This window comes from Adiantum capillus-veneris, chromosome 29 (assembly GCF_014529385.1).
Source record: "Adiantum capillus-veneris isolate H3 chromosome 29, ASM1452938v2, whole genome shotgun sequence".
NCBI lineage: Eukaryota > Viridiplantae > Streptophyta > Polypodiopsida > Polypodiales > Pteridaceae > Adiantum > Adiantum capillus-veneris.
Genome location: NC_140959.1, coordinates 99,611,292 through 99,625,679, shown reverse-complemented (window position 1 = coordinate 99,625,679; position 14,388 = coordinate 99,611,292).

The following is a 14,388-nucleotide window of genomic DNA, read 5'->3' as shown; positions in this document are numbered from 1 at the left end:
ACATCCATTTGGTGCAACACCAAATCTAATATGGCAACCAATGCAAGAAAGCATCTCAATGTAGTCATCTTGACCACCGGAGAGAAGACTTCATCAAAGTCAATGCCTTGTTCTTGCTTAAATCCCTTGGCAACAAGCCTTGCTTTGTACTTTGGATGAGTATCATGAGCGGTGATCTTATACCTATAAACCCATTTACAAGGTAGAGCCTTTTTGCCCTGTGGTAATTTAACTAGCTTCCATGTCTGGTTTTTATGCAGAGCTGTCATCTCTGATTGCATGGCCAATTGCCAATTCCCGAAGTCCTTCATTTACACTGCTTCCTTGTAACATGAAGGCTCATTGCAATCAGTCAACATGACATAGTTCATAGATGGAAAAAACCTATGAGGAGGTCACGTTGTGAGCGGGATGAAAACACACACAGCGCCTCTATAACGACCCGACACACACTCTTGGGAAGATACACACACACACTATGGGGCACCACTCGGCTTACACAACACACCTGGCTGAGACAGGGAACACACCTATGGAGTGAGAGGAGAGAGACTATCCACCTGCCCACTCCACACACACACACACACACACACACACACACACACACACACACACACACACACACACACACACACACACACACACACACACACACCCAATAAACTCAGCTCAAAAGAGGATAACTTCTGATAATTAGATACAAATGAGCTTGGGCCAACACCAATGGGGCAAACAGCTCACACAATATGGGTAAAATATGCCAAATACAATCACAAATTGGAGAAGAAGCTTCATTCATAGGAGAAACTTACACAGCCAAAATAGCAGAAAAACAATGAGGAATTTGGCAAAATGGACAGCGCCATCTCGTCCGGAACGGCCCAAAACCCCAGTCTACAATGTCAAAGTGCTCAAATCCGACCTCGGATGAGCAGTTTAGGGCCAAAACAGGCTCCAAAAACACACCTGCGGCTGTTCCTCCTCTCTTCTCCATGTTTTTTCTGGTCTTCTCTCTGTTTTTTCAGTTCCCACACTTAGCTTTATTACTTGGGCACCCTTGGCCTTTTAGATGACCTCAAACGTACCCCGAACAGGCCAAAAACTGACCTCGCAGTGCATAGTTGTCACCCTTTTGCATCATTCGCACACCTGGCACTTAGATTTTTTCCAATAATGCATCTCTCCACCACGTGAAGTGGCCCCAAAAAAGGTCCTCATGATGACCTTTCTGCATAATTCTCACAAGCAAACACCCACGTTGTGTCCGTCCTCATCTGCGTGCAAATATTGACCCCATTCGGCCTCCTGACGCCACTAGATGCCATCTGACGCACTCGCTTACCTCATGTCGTCGGCCCGCGGATAGCTTCCTCGAGAATTTTTAAGCTCTACCAACTCCTCATTATTGTAGAAAAAACACACTGCTACTGGTAACGATGAAAATCGATGCACTATGTACACCTTGTCCTACCTGTACACATGTGGGCCCCATGTAAGCACCTGGCTCTGGCAAATGGGCAATCCTTTATTCGATGCACCATGCATGGGTATGAACATATGCACAATCACTTCTTCCAAAAAACTCCTGACATAATTTGCCCACCCCCTAGCCTGCTAGAGCATTCATGCTCAGCAGCAGCACTAGTAGATGCTCATTCCACCTGGATCAAAAGGCCAAAGGCATATCGCCTGATTCACAAGAAGCATCATAACACCACACCTACATTTGTCAACAATCAGCCAAAATGCACCATTGGCATATTCAACTAACACATCCGCCCTGTCTGGAGTTCCAAAAGCATAAATATTGCATGCCACATTCAACCCAACTGATAGAAACAACTCAAGTGACTCATCCCCTGGCATCTTGGCTTCACCAGCCATAGCAACAACCTGCAAATCATGCACCCAAGTAGCTAAAATCATCGTGTGAAGGTAAAGTCGTTGATATCCAAAGCACAATAGTATCCTCGCAGCACACATATCCCTAGCATAGGCATCCACATATTTGAGATTGGACTCATATATGCCAAACCCCTTCTCATCATCATAAGCATACTCATCATCACACATAACTTTATCCACATCATAATCATGGCTAGAACCACTATCCATAGCTTCTAGCATGGGTTCATCAGTCTCCAAGAATACAGATCCCTGCTCTAAACCACAATCATGCTCACAAATCGGCTCAATCACTGCACATACATCAAAATATGGTTTCAACACAGGCTCCACATCCAACAAATCCACAAAATGGCTCTCAACCTTGCCCTCTTCCCTAATTTCCAAGGAACTAGTATCCAAAGATACATGCTCATCATCAATAACCTCAACCTCACACTCACACCCAGAATCACAAGGTACACAAGTAGCCAATGCATCCTCTTCAAGACTTTTCAATCCTGTATCCAAAGCATTACTCACCTCTTTAGGCTCTTCCATAAACCTGTCAACCTGCAAGACCTCTTTACACTTCACAATAGACCTTGGGAAGAAACAAAAAACATCATAGGATAGGCTACTTTTCACCTGCTTAGGCTTAACTTCATCTTCCATGTCAAATCCATCTTGCACATGCATACCTGTACTGATACCATGTTCCTCAAGACGCTTAAACTTCCATTCCTTGTTCTTTGCAATGCATACCGCATCTTCAAAAGACTCGGGTGTCTTCAACTCAACCTCGAACCGCAACCAAGGTGACAAACCATCAACAAAAGAACTTTTCTTCAATGAACAAGGGGGGGTCTCATCCTTAAGAGCAACACACCAACGAGTCCATAAATCTGTAAAACCTTGTACATAGGCATTAACACCTTGACAAGAACCTTGCTTAAGAGCATTGAGTTCATTCCATACTGCATTTGCATCTTCAAAAACCTGGAAACGCTCTAAAAAAGCTTCTATTAACTTGTCAAGACTCAAACCATAAGAAGAAGCCACTGCTTCTTTAGCTTCCAAATCCATGAACCAAACACGGGCCTCATCTTTCAAAAGCAATCCAAATAGCCTCAAAATCTTGTCCTCATCCCACATTTTGTTGCTTATGCATGCCACCTCGACTTGCTCCAGAAAGTCTTCCGCATCTTCACCACTTCTTCCATGAAATTCGGGATAAGAGAAAGCCATGGCTACCCAAGGTTCAATGCTTTAAGAACCTCTTCGAACACACGTGCAAGAACCCAAGACTTTTGACTACCCAATCCCCAGAAACTTCAATGGAGCTCAGCTTTAGATAAGGACAAACACATGCACATCAAATGAGTTTTCATAGTTGATCATCGGAATGACAACAGGCAAAGGACATTCCAGGATCTCTCTCAATCTTCTTGGCCCAAACATAAAGACTATGCACTGCTGGAAAAAAAATCTTCCTTGACACATGAACATTTATCTGGATTCTCTGAGTTAAATGAAATGGAGTGAATTGAGGTCCATTTTGATCATCCATTAAAGCCAACCATGAAGCTCCCAAGAAAGCACACCTGTCTTATCCTCTGATTTTGCCAAAATTTCAGCAGCATAACAACATAAAATGGCTCAAAAGACCAAAAGACCAGCCATCATAACTTGGAAAAATTTTGACAGAGTTTCCCCAGAAGTAGAGCAATGAGAACCCAAAATATAGACTGTATCTGTATGCATAAACTGCCAACAATAGAACCCGAGCATCAAATAGGACTCACTAGTACATAGCCTATGGCGAGGTCACAAAAAGGGTGCTCCAGCTACCTGTATCACCGAAAGGATCTCCACATTTGAGAATCCCCCAGCTTAATAAAACCTCACGCTATCGACCCTCACATGAAGGCTAATGCAAATCCCATATAGTCAAGTCTCGGAAATGACTATCTTCCAGACCAAGTCTCAGAAATGGTTGGGACTGCCAAATAAAACCAACTATGGCTCCACAAATGCGTACAATGGCAGTTTCCACAAGTAACTTACAATTCAATAGAAAATGCGCTCAAACAGGCGCCAAGTGATGCATACCCACAACAACTGCAAGTGACATCACTACTAGTATATCACTGTACTCCAGCTACCTGTACCTGTGTGAATCACTTGTACCTGTACCTGTCCCTGTAACTTGTAACCTGTAATCCCGAATCTCGAAGCTTGAAGCTCGAAGCAAAAGGTACTCAAAGAAGATCCTCCGTGGGGGCGCCAAAAGAATGTAAGCGGGATGAAAACACACACAGCGCCTCTATAACGACCCGACACACACTCTTGGGAAGATACACACACACACTATGGGGCACCACTCGGCTTACACAACACACCTGGCCGAGACAGGGAACACACCTATGGAGTGACAGGAGAGAGACTATCCACTTGCCCACTCCACACAGACACACACACACACACACACACACACACACCCAAAAAACTCAGCTCAAAAGAGGAGAACTTCTAATAATTAGATACAAATGAGCTTGGGCCAACACCAATGGGGCAAACAGCTCACACAATATGGGTAAAATATGCCAAATACAATCACAAATTGGAGAAGAAGCTTCATTCATAGGAGAAACTTACACAGCCAAAACAGCAGAAAAACAATGAGGAATTTGGCAAAATGGACAGCACCGCCTCGTCCGGAACGGCCCAAAACCCCAGTCTACAATGTCAAAGTGCTCAAATCCGACCTCGGATGAGCAGTTTAGGGCCAAAACAGGCTCCAAAAACACACCTGCGGCTGTTCCTCCTCTCTTCTCCATGTTTTTTCTGGTCTTCTCTCTATTTTTTCAGTTCCCACACTTAGCTTTATTACTTGGGCACCCTTGACCTTTTAGATGACCTCAAACGTACCCCGAACAGGCCAAAAACTGACCTCGCAGTGCATAGTTGTCACCCTTTTGCATCATTCGCACACCTGGCACTTAGATTTTTTCCAATAATGCATCTCGCCACCACGTGAAGTGGCCCCAAAAAAAGGTCCTCATGATGACCTTTCTGCATAATTCTCACAAGCAAACACCCACGTTGTGTCCGTCCTCATGTACGTGCAAATATTGACCCCATTCGTCCTCCTGACGCCACTAGATGCCATCTGACGCACTCGCTTACCTCATGTCGTCGGCCCGCGGATAGCTTCCTCGAGAATTTTTAAGCGCTACCAACTCCTCATTATTGTAGAAAAAACACACTGCTACTGGTAAGGATGAAAATCGATGCACTATGTACACCTTGTCCTACCTGTACACATGTGGGCCCCACGTAACCACCTGGCTCTGGCAAATAGGCAATCCTTTATTCGATGCACCATGCATGGGTATGAACATATGCGCAATCACTTCTTCCAAAAAACTCGTGACAACGTGATATGTCCAGATCTATGCAAAATAGGTGGCTCAGGCTCAGCCACAACCTGTGGTTCCACTCTATCCTGTCCTTGCTCCTCTTGAGCCCTAACATTTTGTCTTGCACGTGTAGGTCCATCTTCTTGGAAGACAACTCTTCTAATCTCCTCAACCCTCTCTGGTTTAGAATGATATTTGGCTTCGTTAAAGTGAACATCATTGCTGCGGATAACCTTTCTGGATTCGGGATCCCAAAGTCTGTACCCCATCTCACCAGAATTACCATAGCCTAGAAAGATGCACTTTCTACTCTTTGGCTCAAGTTTGTTCCTAAATTCCTTTGGAACGTGAGTATATGCCTCACAGCCAAAGACTCTTAGATGCTTGTATGAGGGCACCTTGCCTGACCATACCATCTCTGCCACTAAATCCTTCTGCAAAACCTTGCTAGGAGATCTATTTATAAGATGAACAGCTGTTGATACAGCTTCAGCCCAAAACCCATTTGGCAGTTGTGCATTAGACAACATACTTCTGACCTTCTCTTGTATGGTCCTATTCATCCTCTCAGCAACACCATTTTGAGGAGGATTGTAAGCAGCAGTAAGTTCACATTTTATACCTTTTGACTCTCAAAAGTCCTGAAAGACCTTTGAAACATACTCTCCACCATTGTCAGTGCGTAAGCATTTAAGCTTCTTGCCACTCTGATTCTCCACAAGTGTCACAAATGTTTTGAAAACACTGAACGCTTCATCCTTGTGCTTGAGAAAGTAAACCCATACTTTCCTCGAGTAATCATCTATAAATTTCATAAAGTAAGAAGATCCCCCTAGAGATAGGTTAGGCATAGGTCCACACAAATCACTATGAACAAGTGCCAGCTGTGTATCTCTTCTACTGCTTCTATGCTTATGTGGCTGCTGTGTTTGCTTACCATACAGACAATGTTCACAGAATTCAAAATCATTAAATGACAAGCCAGGAAAATAACCAGAACTAGACAAGATTTCCATTCCCTTCTTGGACATATGTCCTAACCGGATATGCCTTAAAGAAACGTTCGGCTGCTCGGTTACATTGATTACATTTTTAGAGACATTTGATACATAAATCATGTAAAGTCCTCCAGAATTTACTCCATGTGCTACTGTCATAGAACCCGTGGATATCTTCCACATGTTCTGTCCAAAAGTGGTGACGTAGCCAGTATCATCAAGTAAACCTGTGCTGATCAAGCTCTTTGTAATTGCGGGAACATGTCTCACATTCTTCAGCGTGAAAGAAGAGCCATTCTGAAACTTCAATTGAACATCTCCAACACCTAAGATCTCACATGTCTGCCCATTGCCTAGCCGAACATGATCTTTAGTGGTCACATAAGAGGTAAACCATTGCTTGTTTGGAGACACATGAAGTGATGCCCCTGAGTCTATAATCCAGTCACGTAATGCATTTCCATCAGATGCTGTAAGAAGAGTTGAGTCCATTGTATTCTTCAAGAAGTAGATGTCTCCTGACACTAGACTGTCATCCTCTGCAACAACAGTGTTTGTCACATTTATTTCTTGAATCTTCACTGAGGACTTGTTCTTCTCACCATGGTCTTCAGATTTCTCTTTGCCTTTTTCTGCTTTCCATTCTCTGCAGTCTCTTTTCATGTGACCCTTCTTGCCACAATGGTAGCATTCTATGTCACTCTTGCCTATAGCACTGCGGGACTTGCTACGAGACTGATCCCTCTTTCCACCTTTGTACTTTTCTTTGGTCCTTCCCCTAACAACTAAGGCTGTTCCTTTGCCTTTGTCCATTGTCTTTCTGTTGGTTTCTTTAGTAAGCAGACTCCCTTCTACACCTGCTATGGTCAAACCATCTGGAGGTGCAGAATTACTCAAAGTTGTGAGAAAAGTGTCCCAACTTTCCGACAATGTGATCAACAGGAACACAGCTCTAACAGGTTCATCAAACTTGACACCTTGAGCTGACAACTGACTGTAGATGATGTTGAATTCATTAAGATGATTGGACATAGGGGTCCCTTATTTCATCTTCAAGTCAACAAGCTTCTTAAGCCAGTATACCTGTGAAGCTGCACTCTGCTTCTCATAAAGATCACTCAGCTTTGTCCATGCTTGATAAGCCGACATCTCGTCTGCTACATTGAAGTAAACGCTTTCTGCCAAAGTCAGCATAATGGTAGAAAGTGCTATTCATCCATTTCGCTCCATTCATCTTCGTCCATATCTTCTGGTTTTATCCCCTTAAGCTTTATAGGTTTTATCTACTTCTTTTGCACCAACACGTGCCAAATATGCTTCTTCCACAATGGGAAATTGGTTCCATCTAGCTTCTTGATATTGTAAAGAGCAGTGTCCTGTGATCCAGCCATAGCTACGCTTCATAGTAGTTTACTTTCCTAGGAAAACTTCAGCAGAGTTTCCCCTGTAAATTGACCTGTGAACCAATATCAACCTATCAAATGAACCAAGAAAGCTTCAGATTCAGCATAAATATCGGTAGAGTCTCCTTTGTAAAATGGCTCTGGTGTACTCAAAAAACCGCTCAAAAAACCATTGTCTCTCTAACACTGTAAGCTGTGGGTAAACCTGTCCTGCACGTGTACTGTCTCTCACTGTCTTGTCACTGTCCTATAAGCATAGACTGCGACAATACCTCAAAGGCAGTAAAGCAAAGATGCAATCCCAACTGTCTAACTCACAGTCAATACATCCGATCTGTGTATCTAAGGGTGCTCGAGGGATCGCTCCAAGACCTGTATCACTGAAAGGATCTCAACATTCGAGAATCCCCCAGCTCAATAAAACCTCACTCGACCCTCAACAAAGGCTGCAGTAAATCTGACAGTACATAGACTTCCCACAAAGTCATACATCCACAAATTTCGCACTGTATGCTGCTGTAACCGCTGCGGCGGTTGTTCGCTGCGTGACTCATAGCGAGCAAACCCTCAACAAACATACATCATCTCTGACAGTACATCCCATGTGGAAGTACCTACAATGTTAGGATGAAATCTGGAATATCAAGCAGCAAACACAAGCTACCTGATGAACTGGTGGATGTCGCCTAGAGTCTGTGTGTAGGTACGCCCGTGTCGTATGTGACATGCCTCCAAGAATTGTAAGCCGTCCTTCGTTGTGTAGATAGCCACAAATCAGCACTCTGGAGGTGCAGATATCCTCAGTACTTGCAGTCGTAGGCCGAAAACCCAAATTTGCAGAGTTTGATCTGCACCCGCGAAGACCACGTAGTTGAAAATGGCCTGCGTAGAACTTTGTCGAAGCCGAACGGTGGCCGAGATGACCTCAGAATGAAATTCTGAGACCACCGAGCCTGTTGGGTTCACCCATAGGATTTGGGGCCGTGTCTTCGCCTGTCGAATCTCACTCCAATCCGAGTAGGTGACTCTGGCTACCTGCAAATGCTGCCTCGAGCCTCGATCTGAGCTTTGATACTAGTTGAAGGAGTACGAGCGGCAGTGCGACGCGAGAGAGAGTGTGAGAAGAAGAGCACGACGATATGGTGAACTCGCTCTATTGTAATGTGTAGAGCATAATGCGTTCTTATTAGGTTTTAACAAAAGAATATGTGTACATACTTGGCGGCCCACCCACATACCTGGGCGACCACATTGGGCTTTATACCCCAACACAACTAAAAGCTCTTTCTCATAAATTCCCAAGACCCATTCATACGCATTGAGCCTTCAACTCTCATATGCTATGGCATGCCCTTCTTGAAGCAATACTGCTCCAAGGCAATCACCACAAGCATCACATTGGTACTCCCTTAACCATGGTGTAAAAAGGCCTAGGATGCCAGAGTCGAAGGAAAGCCTCTCTATGCTCCCACATGCACTTGGAGCTACCCTATAGTCCCTAAAGCTGTCCTTTGAGAGTATGGATCAGCTTTAGCCAAAAATCACGAACAGTCTCTGCTGGTGGAACAAGGCGAGCCTGAAATATGCGGAAGCAATGGGCCTGCGAGACGAACCAGAGTGTCAGGCCACTTTTGAGCTCCTAACACTCCTCTCTCTCACTGCACCACTACAGTGGAGTAAGCTCTGCAGGCTGGAGTGTAGGTCGCCCCTCCTGCATCACTATCATCCTACTGGTGGAAGATAGCTCAACCTGAAGTGCCAGGCCCGTGAGGGTGGACCAAGACGCTGCTCCCCAAGTGTACTGTTGAGCAATGGAGAGAGCAAGCATCAGCCAAAGAACTCGTAGACACACTTGCTGGGCCGAGGAACAGTCTCAAAGACAGTGACGCTAACTCTCCACAAGATGGTCACAATCTGCACATGCGATCGAGACACCACTATGCACTAGCCAGCTCCCAACTGTTGTAGCTTTGTGTGGGACTAGCCACTAAAACAAGGTGATTCGCCTCGACTGCCTCGAGTCCCACAACCTCTCCTAGAAGGCTGCCAAGAACTGAGTTGTGAGACCCTCCTCCTGCCAATGAGGTGTTGCAGCGGGGCGGGCCTCTTTCTGTGCTGCTAGTATATGACGTCGCAGTCGAATAGTGTACTAAAAGAAAGGGACTCTTGGGTGGTCTAGAGAAGAGAAGGGGTCCCTCTAGAGCCACTCACTAGGATCCCACTGTACTAGTGCCAGTGGACAACACTCCCAAGCCCACAACCTCTAGTGTCCAGTCTCAAGAGCGGCTGGGTAAGGATCTATGAGACAAGTCCTCCCACACATGCCCACTACTCCAATCTTCTAAAAACAACACTCTGCCACCTGCGGAGGCTCTACTGCAACTCGTTGTAGGCGTCCCCCCATCACCTCTACCTCCTTCCAAAAGTACCTGACTGTGAGGCTGTCTATACAAAGCGGACACCCCTGTGATCCAAGCATTTGAAAATCCCATCCTGCGTAGAGAGCCCTCTAGAAAGTCCCAGTCAACTCTATCGTATGCCTTCTCAAAATCGAGAAGAATAATCACTAGGTCCTCACCACGGAGCCATGCCAGGGCAGAAGCCTCCCAAAAAGTAAATATGTTGTCAAGGATACTACGTTCCTTGAAAAAACCTGTCTGAGTCCCATGTATAAGGCTCTCTAGAAGTGGCCGAATCCTCAAACTCAGAGCCTTGGCAAGAATCTTGTAGGCTGAGTTGAGGATGGTGATGGGGCGCCACTATCAAATCTCATCCAAGGAGCCACCCTCCTTGGGAATGAGGTATATCAGGCCCTCACTCATGCTGTCAGGCATCACTCCTGTCTGCAAAATATACTGAAAAGCACTACAAATAGCTGGGCCAAGCAGGTCCCAGTACTCCAAGAAAAAACTGGGAGTCAACCCATCCTCACTTGGACAACTACCACGGGGGAGGGCCCTAAGAGCCGTGTGCAGCTCCTTGAGCTGAAGTGGTAGCTCAAGCCTCTGACGCATCTCCTCAGTCACAAGACAAGGCATGTGTGCCCAAACCTGCTCCTGCATGCATCTTGGTGCTCTGACTGGGGCTTTGCAAACAGTAACTCACGGTAAAAGTCAGTAGCAACTGCATGCATATCCTTAGGCTTAGAAGCAACTGACCCGTCGGGCCTCCTCAACTGAATGACCTTGGCACGCGAATGGTGAGGTCCCACTACCTCAAAGAAATCACCCGTCACTCTGTCACCCACCTAGGTCCATTGAGCTTCCTGTCGGTGCAAAGCAACCTCATGTCGCCTCTCCTTTGTGCTAACAAGCTCCTAACGAGCCTGCTGTAGCTGCTCCTCCAACCAAGGACTATCTGGATGCTACTCCTGCATCCTCTGTAGCGAAGCAATGCCCCTTCTAGGATGCTCCTCCTCCTCTCTTGCTGCAACGACCTCAAGTGGCTTTGAGAAATTCAGAAGCATGAGGACTGTTTGAGACGTAAGATTCTCTTTGAGCTTGTCAAAAGAATTTTGCTCCTTGGCAGTCCATGAATACTTAACGTTCTTCTTTGTTAAGTCATGTAATGGTCTTGCTATTTGAGAAAATTTTGTTATGAAGCATCTATAGTATGCACACATACCAATAAATCTTCTTATCTCATGTAGATTCCTTGGATTAGGCCATGCTTTTATTACCTCAAACTTTGATGGATCCATACGGATACCATCGTAAGAGGTAATATCACCTAAGTATTGAATCTCTTGAAAGACAAATTTGCTTTTCTTTAGGTTGAGAAAAAGCTTGTTCTCCCTCAGTTCTTGAAAAATCACTTGGAGATGTTGATTGTGTTCGTCCAAGGACTTGGAGTAGATGATGATATCATCAAAGAACTCTCCAATGAACTTGCAGTAGGGTCTAAATATTTTTTTTTTCGAGAAAAAGATCCGTCTATTAGTTACTGAAATTTCCCATAAGGCTACAACCACCTCTTCAAGAGAGGGCTACAACAACCATGATGGGAGACTCTCCCAATGAAAAAAACAACATATGTACAATGGGGATAAATCAAGAAATGGGCGGAGGAAAAAGCCACGCAGGTGGTCAGTAATGCCATCAGAGTACTCCCTCAACCATGGTGTAAAAAGGCCTAGGATGCCAGAGTCGAAGGAAAGCCTCTCTATGCTCCCACATGCACTTGGAGCTGCCCTATAGTCCCTCAAGCTGTCCTTTGAGAGTATGGATCAGCTTAAGCCAAAAATTACGAACAGTCTCTGCTAGTGGCACAGGACGAGCTTGAAATATGCGGAAGCAACGGGCCTGCGAGACGAACTAGAGTGTCAGGACACTTTTGAGCTCCTAACACTCTCTCTCACTGCACCACTACAGTGGAGTAAGCTCTGCAGGCTGGAGTGTAGGTCACCCCTCCTGCATCACTATCATCCTACTGGTGGAAGATAGCTCAACCTGAAGTGCCAGGCCCATGAGGGTGGACCAAGACGCTGCTCCCCAAGTGTACTGTTGAGCAATGGAGAGAGCAAGCATCAGCCAAAGAACTCGTAGACACACTTGCTGGGCCGAGGAACAGTCTCAAAGACAGTGGCGCTAACTCTCCACAAGATGGTCACAATCTGCACATGCGATCGAGACACCACTATGCACTAGCCAGCTCCCAACTGGTTTAGCTGTGTGTGGGACCAGCCACTAAAACAAGGTGATTCGCATCGACTGTCTGGAGTCCCACAACCTCTCCTAGAAGGCTGCCAAGAACTGAGTTGTGAGACCCTCCTCCTGCCAATGAGGTGTTGCAGCGGGGCGGGCCTCTTTCTGTGCTGCTAGTATATGACATCGCAGTCGAATAGTGTACTGAAAGAAAGGGACTCTTGGGTGGTCTAGAGAAGAGAAGGGGTCCCTCTAGAGCCACTCACTAGGATCCCACTGTACTAGTGCCAGTGGACAACACTCCCAAGCCCACAGCCTCTAGTGTCCAGTCTCAAGAGCTCCTGGGTTAGGATCTATGAGACAAGTCCGCCCACACATGCCCACTACTCCAATACTCTAAAAACAACACTCTGCCACCTGCGGAGCCTCTACTGCAAGTCGTTGTAGGCGTCCCCCATCCTGAAGCTCAAAGAAAAGGGATGGAATAGTCTCGGAGCACGCCCTGACAGAGATGAGAACCTCCAGTCGTGTGAAGGTCCCATCCATCTGGGTGCTAATGGCTTGAGAGGCGTGAGCCACCTAGCTGGAACTGCCTCTGAGATGTCCTAGCACATGCTCTGCACCCCTCTCATGCCCTATAGATGGAAACCCTACACCTCCTAAGACAAGCTTGTGAACTCTAACGAGTCACCTAAAGAGCGCGTTGGACCCGTTGCCATGGGACCCCAGGAAACATGAGGCCGACTACCAACGAAGTGGCCTCTCTTACCATGGGGTTACAAACAAGGGATTGCCTTAGGTGCACCTCCGTGCAAGTAGGCTGTCTCTACTCTAGGCCTTGCCCCAAGAGCTCCCAAGATCAAAGCAGAATCAGAGCAAAACAGTCCTCCAATCTCCTCCTCAAACCAACTCTGCGCATCTCTATGAAGATCCATCTGGTCGAAGGTTGCGAGGGGCCTCCTGCCTGAGGCACCCTAGCACAAAGCCACTGTAGCAAGAACTTCTTCCAGGGCTCCTCACCTGGAAGAAGTCCTCTGACGATGAACTTCTAAAGAAGGGCTCGGATCTGCTGTGTTGGGTCAATAATCCCAAGCCCTCCCTATGAACAAGGAAGAGTGAAGACCTTCCAAGCCACTTTAGCTTGGGCTCTCCGAGTGTCATGCCCTGACCAAAGGAAGTTCCTAATCAGACTCTCTACCTAGCTGATACAAGAACTGGAGAAGATCCAGCAAGAAGTGACGTATTACATAGTCACCAACAACACGTGGTTGGCCACTACTACTCTGCCAGCCAAAGAAAGTCGTGTTGAGCTCCAATGTAACAACTTTCTCCTGATAGACAGGAGAAGGGGAGCAATCTGCTGCTTGGGAGACAAGTCCAAACCAACCTGATAGCCCAAGTACCGAACTGCAGTCCCTGGGGGCATCCACCTAAAACCCTCTCCTGGCATCCAATCTGGTACACGGACACACTATCAACCGAGAAAGCCACTCTCTTTCTCCAGTTGATCAGTGCACCCGATGCACAACAGAAGGTCTCCAGAGCTTGCTCACACCTGTGAAGGTTGGCCTCATGGCCATCTAAGTACAAGGTTGAGTCGTTGGTAAACTCAGCATCTAGAAGCTCATCTCCCTGAATAGGGAGTGCTAAGCCCCATAGACCAACCTGCTATGTCACCAAAAACCTGCTCATCACATCCACATAGAACAGAAAGAGGAAGGGGGCCCTGTCTGACTAAACGTGTGAGCATGAAGCGATCACCTCTACCTCCCGCCAAAAGTACCTGACTATGAGGCTGTCTATACAAAGCTGACGCCCCTCTGATCCAAGCATCTGAAAAGCCCATCCTGCGTAGAGCGCCCTCTAGAAAGTCCCAGTTAACTCTATCGTATGCCTTCTGAAAATCGAGAAGAATAATCACTAGGTCCTCACCACGGAGCCATGCCAGGGCAGAAGCCTCCCAAAAAGTAAATATGTTGTCAAGGTTACTACGTTCCTTGACAAAACCTATCTGAGTCCCATGTATAAGGCTCTCTAG